Source organism: Haemaphysalis longicornis, unplaced genomic scaffold (assembly GCF_048455015.1).
Source record: "Haemaphysalis longicornis isolate Haplotype H1 unplaced genomic scaffold, Haemaphysalis longicornis Haplotype H1 scaffold_1, whole genome shotgun sequence".
Classification (NCBI taxonomy): domain Eukaryota; kingdom Metazoa; phylum Arthropoda; class Arachnida; order Ixodida; family Ixodidae; genus Haemaphysalis; species Haemaphysalis longicornis.
In genome coordinates this window covers 442,863,314-442,872,066 of record NW_027526203.1, presented here as the reverse complement: position 1 = coordinate 442,872,066, position 8,753 = coordinate 442,863,314, and the positions used below count along the sequence as shown (strand labels likewise).

At 49.8% G+C, this 8,753-nt stretch overlaps 1 pseudogene; it reads left to right on the top strand.

The window, feature by feature from the left end:
* The first annotated feature begins 214 nt into the window (after positions 1–214).
* On the top strand, positions 215–3,492 carry LOC144142093 (terminal uridylyltransferase 4-like; annotated as a pseudogene).
* Positions 3,493–8,753: the final 5,261 nt, after the last annotated feature.

Sequence of the window (8,753 nt, the reverse complement as noted above, 5' to 3'; positions counted from 1 at the left end):
CAGCTAGGTTGAATTAATATGGAGGCCATAATATTATGTAATTTGGGATTTCATCGCCGTAAATTTTATTTACGTTCCTATTTGCTTCTCTGGAAAAATAAATGATATCCATAAGAACATCACAATCACCATCATTTACACCACGGCACGCGGCACGCGAAGAATTCCACGCAAACGAAGAATGGCAAGGAACTCGGAACAGGGATATCCCATTATGTATGCAGCTCAGAACCCCCAGCGGCCATTCGATTTCACGGCATCTGGCATGCCCCGCAAAGACACCGACCACCCACCTATTGAGTCCACGCAGAAGCCCGGAAATCGGGACCGGTGCGGAAATGCTTACGCCGGGACGAAGGACACCGCTTCGGGACCAAATAACTGCCAGCTGCCCGAAGAGGGCGGAGGTGATGTTCCTCGGGGCGACGTGAAGGCCCTGGTTGACCGCCAACCATTCACACAGCAGAGGCTCGACGTCCCCCCTTTTCATCAGGAGAGACGGTGTGCCAACTCCACCGGCGTGCCTTTCGGTCCCAGTAGCACCGACAGAGGCCAGCGGGAGGCCTACCGCCCATCCAAGGTAAAGCTAGAGGCGCTCAGGCAGCACCACGTTCGGCCGCTTCAAAAAAAATCCACACTCTTCCCGCGGGCGCAGTTCTACTGCCATCTCTGCAAGCGACACCTTGACGACGTTGGGTACGCTGAAAAGCACATTCAGCACGACGTGCACCTTACCAAGAAGGCCGTCAGTGAGCGGCGGATGGACGTCAAGAACCTTCCCTACCCGGTCGACACCCAGTGTGGTGCGATCAGCAACTTACTCCAAAAGATTGCCAAGGAGCAAGGCCTGACGACAGGGGAGGTTGAACTGCGCAGGAGAATAGCCGAGGACTTGGAGGCACACATCAAGGCAACATTGCCGGATGCCACGCTCATGCTGCACGGGTCGTCGGTGAACGGCTTTGGCCTGAAGACGAGCAAGGTCGACATTGACCTGTCTCCAGTCGGAAAGGCGGACGCCGCGAAGCTTTTCCTCGAAACTGGCGACCTGCTTCTGCAGTGCCACAAGTATTGGAACGTGCAGACGGATTTCTTTTCCAGGGTGCCGCGAATACGCTTCACGGACGTCAGCAGCACGCTCTCCTGCGAGATCAGCCTCAACAACAGCAACTCGTTGAAGACCTCGAGGCTTCTAGAAGACTACGTGTCGCTGGACCCCAGGGTACAAACTCTGGGGGTCGCATTCCGGTTTTGGGCCAACATCTGTGGCCTCGACCAGCAAGAGAAAGGCACGCTGCCTGCTCACGCCTTTGCCCTCATGACTGTGTTCTTCCTGCAACAGTGTAAGCCTGCCGTGCTGCCTGTTCTACACGAGGTGAAAGGGGACGATGAGTCCGAATCATACGTGAAGCCTAAAGATCTGAAGGACCGGTGGGCGTGCAAGAATTACCGCTCCGTGGGCCAGTTGTGGGTTGAGCTCCTGCGCTTCTACGCCGCCGAGTTCAAGCTAAGCAAACACGTAGTGTGTATCAGGAAGTCCCAGCCAGTTCTCATCGCCGAGAAGAAGTGGAACAAGCGCTACGTTGCTATCGAAGATCCCTACTCTCCAATATGGAACCTTGCCCGTTCCATCCCCAGCGAGCGGGTGTACCTGTTTGTAAAGGGCTGCCTGCGCTCCTCCGCCATCTACTTCCTACTGCCCCAGCTCCGGTCGGGGCCCATGTTCACCATGCTGCCGGGTCTGCCTCACTACAAGGACGACTCAGAGCTCGAGTCTGAGCCTGACCAGGAAGAGGACAAGCTCAAGGGAAAGAAGGAAAGGCCGAGCCAGTCGCCGGAATGCTCGCTTGTGACCAGGGCAAACGACTGTGGTGACAACGCGGAAGAGCGAGAGGATGGTGCTAACAGTAACGATGATAAGTACCTCTCGTTTGACAAGAATGTAAATGTCGTTAGCAGCCGCCACCTCGTTCCGAACCCGGCCACAAAAGCCAAAGGTCACAAGACGACAACGCCTCTTCCACAGCAGTTTGTCAAACCGGGTCCGCCGATCCCTCAGGGGATATTGGACAAACTCGATCTCTGCAGCATGGGGGACTTCCAGTACAGCTTCACCCGGGAGACTCTCGCCGGCGGAAAGGTGCCTCCGCTCGTCTGCTCCTTCTGCCTGAAGAGTGGACATCTGCGCGAGCACTGCCCAGACCAGCGTCTTCCCGAATTGAAGAAGCTTCCTGACATCACCCAGAACTTCAACAAGATACTCAACGACGTCTGCCAAGACGTGATGAATGCCTGCGTTCTACAGCCGCAAGAAGAGGCAGATCGCCAAGATGTGCTTCATAAACTGCAGTCCTTGATTAGGGAGTCGCACAAAGACGCCAAGATGACCCTGTACGGCTCGTCGTGTAACGGCTTTGGCTTGGCCCGGTACGTGTGATCTCGACATTTGTCTGACCTTTAACAGCAGTGAAGACGGCAAGGACATCAGTCACGTCAGAATGATCAAGTATCTTGCGAAGAAGTTCTACAAACACCCAGAGCTTGACGAGGTCATCGCCATTACCAACGCCAAGGTGCCAATCGTCAAACTTTTCCACGTCCCGAGTGGCTTGGAGGTCGACATCAGCTTGTACAACAGGTTGGCACAACAAAATACAAGACTTCTAAAAACGTACAGTAGCATTGACAACCGAGTGCGGGAACTGGGCTACACCATCAAACGTTTTGCGAAAACGTGCGACATTTGTGACGCTTCACGGGGGAGCCTGTCCTCCTATGCGTACATCCTCATGACACTGTACTACCTCCAGCAGCGCAAGCCACCAGTCCTCCAGGAGCTGTACCCAGATGGGGAGACAAAGCCAGAAGTTATCATCGAAGGTTGGAATGCGTGGTTTTTTGACGACATCGACCGTCTGCAACGCGTGTGGAGCGAGTTTGGCCAGAACAACGAGTCCGTGGGGGAGCTATGGCTGGGCATGCTGCGGTTCTACACGGAGGAGTTCAACTTCAAGAAACACGTGGTATGCATCCGTCAGAAGGCTCCCCTAACCAAGCTCCAGAAGATGTGGAACAGCTCGGTGCATCGCAATCGAGGATCCTTTTGAATTGCACCACAATCTCGGCATTGGAGTGTCTCCTAAGATGTACATATACATAATGAAGGCTTTCATCAAGGGAAGGTTCCTGTTCGGAACGCCAATAGAAAACCTTCCCGCTACCTATGCCACGCACGTTGACTATTTCTTCGACTCGACGAAACTTACCGACGGACAGCGGCCCAACGTCCGAGGGTGTCACCGCTGCGGCAAGATTGGCCACAGGGTGAAGGAATGCCCGAAAGATTGGCCATCACGTCAAAGCGTGCCCGCGACCGCCGGCACCCGGTCCCAATGAGTGTGAAGGCAGGAACACACTCAGCCGCCAGAAGGACAACAGCCAGTGCTAACTCTGGCGGAAAGTAGATGCTAGGCATGAATAAACAGGGACCAGTTTCACGCGACTGTTGCATTACATAAGCAATCTGTTGCAATAAATGTGCGTGCTGCATCTTCTTCATAAACATCATCATCATAATCCCCGTTATTTTCATTAGTGCACGTGGAGAATACTGCACAGAAGAATGTCAACGAACTCGCGACAGGAATGTCCCGTAATTTATGTATCTGCGTGCCACTAGCGGCAACCACGAAAATTCGTGCCCCTCCATTCTGTGAAGATGAATGACCTGCGGAGCTAAGCGAAGTCGCCGGAGTGCACGAAACAAACCGCGTTTGTAATTTGCGATTGAGTATGCTTTCTAGCCAATAGCTTAAAGGCCAACTGCACTCAATTTTTTCTTTGTCCAAATTGTATCCAAATCAGTCGTCTAAGCCCTTAAAATCACCATAGCTCCGAGCAGACGACTCCGAGCAGTAGTAGACGACGTTTGCACCTGGCGGAGAGTCGCCGAAACAAGTTCCGAGCGGCCTGTGACGGAGGTTGGGGAACCTGTCCCGTGAAGCTCGCGCTTCTCCGGAGACTTGCACGGCGCTACGCTGGGCGCAGGGATGCGTTAGCCCGGGATTTCTCTGCTACACCAGCGCGCTGTATCACCGTAGCCATCACATGTTTAAAACTAACCGCATTGGTAGCAATATCTGCCATTTTTCTCAGTTCAATAAAGGAGACTAGAAGCCTGCAAACTATTCACGCGCTTGTGAACGTTTTGCAGTTAGCAAAACCTTTTTTACTTGAAAATAATATTTTTACTCAAAGGAAAAAATAGCGCGAAACGCGCACTTGCCTTACATTTGTCGTTCCTATTGCATCTACCACAGAAAAAAAAAAAGACAAATTCTTGACCACGTACACTTCGGCATCCAATATTTGCCATATTGGGCGTGCCCTACGCTACCTCCATCCTTTTGACCTTTCCGAAAGTTTTACGACCTAACTAGAGTTGTAAACGCGGGTATAAACATTTGTGCAACTTTTGCCTCACTCGCTAAGTGAACCAAGATCAGCCTTTCTCGTAGTAAAAATACATCCGCACAAATATCGGCCGTCGTCTTCGCGAAGTGCGAAAGCTAACGAAACTGCTCCTCTCCTAAACAATGTACTAGATTTCTGTTCAATTCCAAAATGAAATATTTACTTTTGTAGAGCGTTAGATTTAGTTAACAGAACATGTCTCTGGTGAAAGTAGAAAACAGCGGTCGATAGGTTACTTTTTCGTGTTTTAGTGGATCGTTTAGTAGTGGAAGCTGGCTTATAGTTTCAGGCCACTTTAATGATTCGATTCTCGATGTACAGCAAGGCAAAAAATACTGGGTCGATATTCACTAAGCTGTTTTTACGTAATGTATAGTAGAAATAGTGATTGATCTCCACCCGTGTACGGTTTGTTCTCTCCAAAGAGAGCGATGTGATAGCCGAGGCGCCGGCTAACGAAAGATGCTTTTCGATATCGTACGAGCTAGTAGCTTTGTAAATCAGGTCCTGATGTTTTACTCGCAATGCCAAGGATTGCTACTCCGGCAGTTATTCTGATGAAAAAAAAATTACTGTCGGGCGGTCTACTTCATCTCGACTGACAGCAACGCGGTGTAGGAAATGCGCGTAACTCCATTATCCCGGGAAAACGTTAGTGGAAGTTCTTTTGTTGAAATAACAGTGCGAAACGCGACGCTCACGCGCATTTGAAGGCGGCTGTGAGCGGCCGCCGGTTCTGGTGCGGTCGCTTCCGTTCCTTCACGTACGTCACATCCGGCCGGCGGCAATGGTCGCCTTTTCTACTCAGTTTTCTGTTCCGAAAACCCCAATGTCGCGAGCCGTTTGCGTCGCGCGCGTTTATGTTTGAAACGCAGCATTTTGCATTTCGCACCCTTTTTATGTGTACTATTACGTGGCATTATTTTTACGTTGTCGAAAATTTGAGTGCAGTTGGCCTTTAAAGGGACAGACAACCGATTTTTGTCGAGTATATGTTCTCTATCCCAAATGAAAGGGCATCCCTTAAAGCACCTTAACGAGAAACGGTTTTGCTGATAACGCCCTAGAACTTTTTAAATAGATTTTTTATGTCTACGAGCCGTATGTGTCCTCCCAAATATATGCTGGCAACCATGAAATACAGTATATAGAGCGGCAACATACTTGTGTCTGTATGCGAGAGGAGAAGCGATATTTAAAAACTTGTCCCCAGCTAAACAAAAGTGTGAATCGCAGGCTTTCTTCCCCCTTTATGTGTATTTTTAATTCACTAGTCTATTTTGCACAAAGGCGCCGTCTGTTTGGATGGACGATAGGTAGAATCTAGCTTCACGGTGTGGAGGTCGGCAGTTCGATTCTCCCCGGGCGCGTCCTTTTTTTTTTTTTTTTAACTGCCGTTTGTGTATTTGGAAACTGAAATCGAATACTTATGCAGAAGAAACGCCCCTGACTCACGCAGAATCGTCAAAGCCCCTTCACTGGGTCTGTTTACTGAACGCTGCCGTTGATTCTGGGCATGGATGCGCTCAGTTAGCCACACTGATCGGGCGGCGTGTCGTAAAAATTTTCAAAATAATGTTAAAAATACATATACATTTTAACTTATACAAATACTCGTGTTCAAAGGTTGTCAATAAGTGAATAAACGTTTCAGCAGTCACAGTAGCTGCTAGGTTTGCAGGTCACGTGACCGTGACACATATTGTAGTGTCAAGTTTCTGCACTACAAACCGCCACCCTTCCGATTTCAAAAAGTTTGGAGCCAAATTAAAATTATTTCCGCCAATTTGTTTATAAATTGACTGTTGTTACAGGGATATATAAAACGCTGGCTTTCATTTGGGATAGAGAACATATACTCGATAAAAATCGGTTGTGTGTCCCTCTAATGAAACTTGGAAGAACTCGAGCTTTATTCCAGCGAACACACATGGAGTTGTCTGTTTTCCTTCCGCGTCGTAGGCACCTTACTGTCTGCGTAACACACAACCCAATAGGTGACCGGTAAAAAGCGCAAAGCCTCATGGCTACATTGTCTGCTCCCGCGGAGCCCCGGCCACTTCCTTTTCGAGAGCTCTCCTAGCCTCCCGTACGCCGTCGGCTTTCACGCGCATGTGTGCTTGTTGTTTATCTGTTTCCACCGGGGAAAAAACGCTCACGCATCGGGAATTCCATAAATAACAACGACTGGCCCTACTAGGGGTTTATCTGACAGGTAAGCACCCTGTGACAAATAAACAACAAGCACACACTCGCCTGACAGCCGCCGGCGCACGCAGGCGTACGGGAGGGCAGGAGGATCTCGAACCGGAAGTGGCGGTAGCAGACGACGTACCCATGAGCCTTTGCGCTTTTTACCGGTCACCTATCAGCTCGACCAGTGAAGACACCATGGAGACAGGTCGTATTCGGCTGTTTGACGTCCACGTGTAAGCCTCCAGTCCAGTATGCCCTCACTGGTCCAGTCTGTTGTGCCAGCACAACAGACATGTGACCAGTGAGGGCATAGAACCTATAGCCACGGCCGCTGGATGAGAGCGCACGCAAGGTGCTATAGCTTCGCGTGCACGCCCCCCTCCTCCCTTCACTCCCCGAACATGCACGTATGAACCGGGAACCGCTTGTGTGCGCGTGCTTGTAATCGAAAGATACCGGCAAATAACAGTTGCGAAAGATGGGTAGGCGGTGTCGAAAAGGAACGCTGGAGCGGTGCCGAGTAAAGCGGCTTCCCAGAATGAGAACTATAATGAAGGGGGGGGGGGGGGGGGGTCAGGAGACGTAGACATAAACTGATTCGCAGTAACGATGCATTTCACCAATCAACATCATCAGAAAAACATTGCCGTTCATTTGCTATGGTTGCAGGGTCATTCCGTCCACCAGGTGGTCCACAACCTGGCGTGTGCCGCTTCTGGGTCACACCGGCTGCCCCACACCCAACACTGCCCCACACTCAACACTTTTTACCTTATGGTGTGGGAGTGCCGACAATCACCATCATTATCCCTCTCCCCCCCCCCCCCTTCCCCCTACCAAACCCAACCCTGGTGCAGTGGGAGGGCCATTTGCCCAGCTCACGCCCTCAAGACCAGCAATGACTGGTGGATAGGGCCCGCCAGGCAACCAAGGACCAGGGCTTCCCGGACTAAGGAGGCCCCCCACAACGGAACTAATAATACAGTTGAATAAATCGTTATTCATCCTCCTCCAGCAGGGGTGACCGCCTTAGCAGACTGCATGACACCGAAAGCGAGCCAGGAGCAGGAGCAGATCCAGGTTTTTTTTTGTGAGGCAATGTCAGCTTCTATCAGTGATGATGATGATGGTGATGATGACCAGGAGGAGGTCAGTAGCCCGTTTTATTCACCGAAATTCTGGAAAACCAAGAACACAAGAAGTAGAAAAATCATCAACTAGACTTTTCCTAGAGACATGAGGGGTCATCTTCTTGGGGGTATGAATTCAGAAATTAAGGGGGGGTCAGGACATCCAGACCCCTCCCCCCCCCCCCCCCCCCCCCCCCCCTCTGGATCCACCAATGGACACACCTTTACTTGACAAAAAAAGAAAAGAGGCGGGAAGCGTTTTTGCCATTCCCCGAAACCTTGGACCGGAGTTTGGAAGTGAAATGGGAACGAAGGGATGGAGGGCAGGGTGAGAAGGAAGTAGAACTAAAGCATTCCTGAATGCCTTTTTCTGATGAAGTCAAGCAAAGTGCACGTGCAGTCTCCTCACGGCTCTTATTTTTGTAAAACTGCAGAAAGAAAAAAACTTTGCAGTACTGTTATTATTCGCTGCTCTACCAGATACAAAAAAAAAGGCTTGTCACCTGTTTACCAACTCTAAAACATTGTTTGGACGGTGAAGCCAGTTCCGAGGAACAAAGATAGAGCCGAAACTTAAAATACGTCTGAATGCGAAAGTTTCCTCAAATTTTATCTACGTGCAAGTGAACGAAATCTGTTAGTATACATTGCACTGAGTATAATTTGCACTGAGCAGTCGAATAAATCCATATTCCTGGAAGCCTCTTCAGCACGACATCATTGTTATCACTGTTCACTGGTTTTCCTAACTGCGTACGAAACGTTGCCGCTTTCCTCGCTAGGATGTTATAGCGATATATATAAAGGAAACTCGGACCTTTTCTTATTCAACGGGAGAGGGAGAGCTATTATTTTCGTATAGTGCGTAGTATTAAAAAAACAGTTGTTTTAGCTTTAAAATAAAATAAATTCAACCTGATCTTTTTAAATTTGATTCGAGGTCAGAAGGCAAGC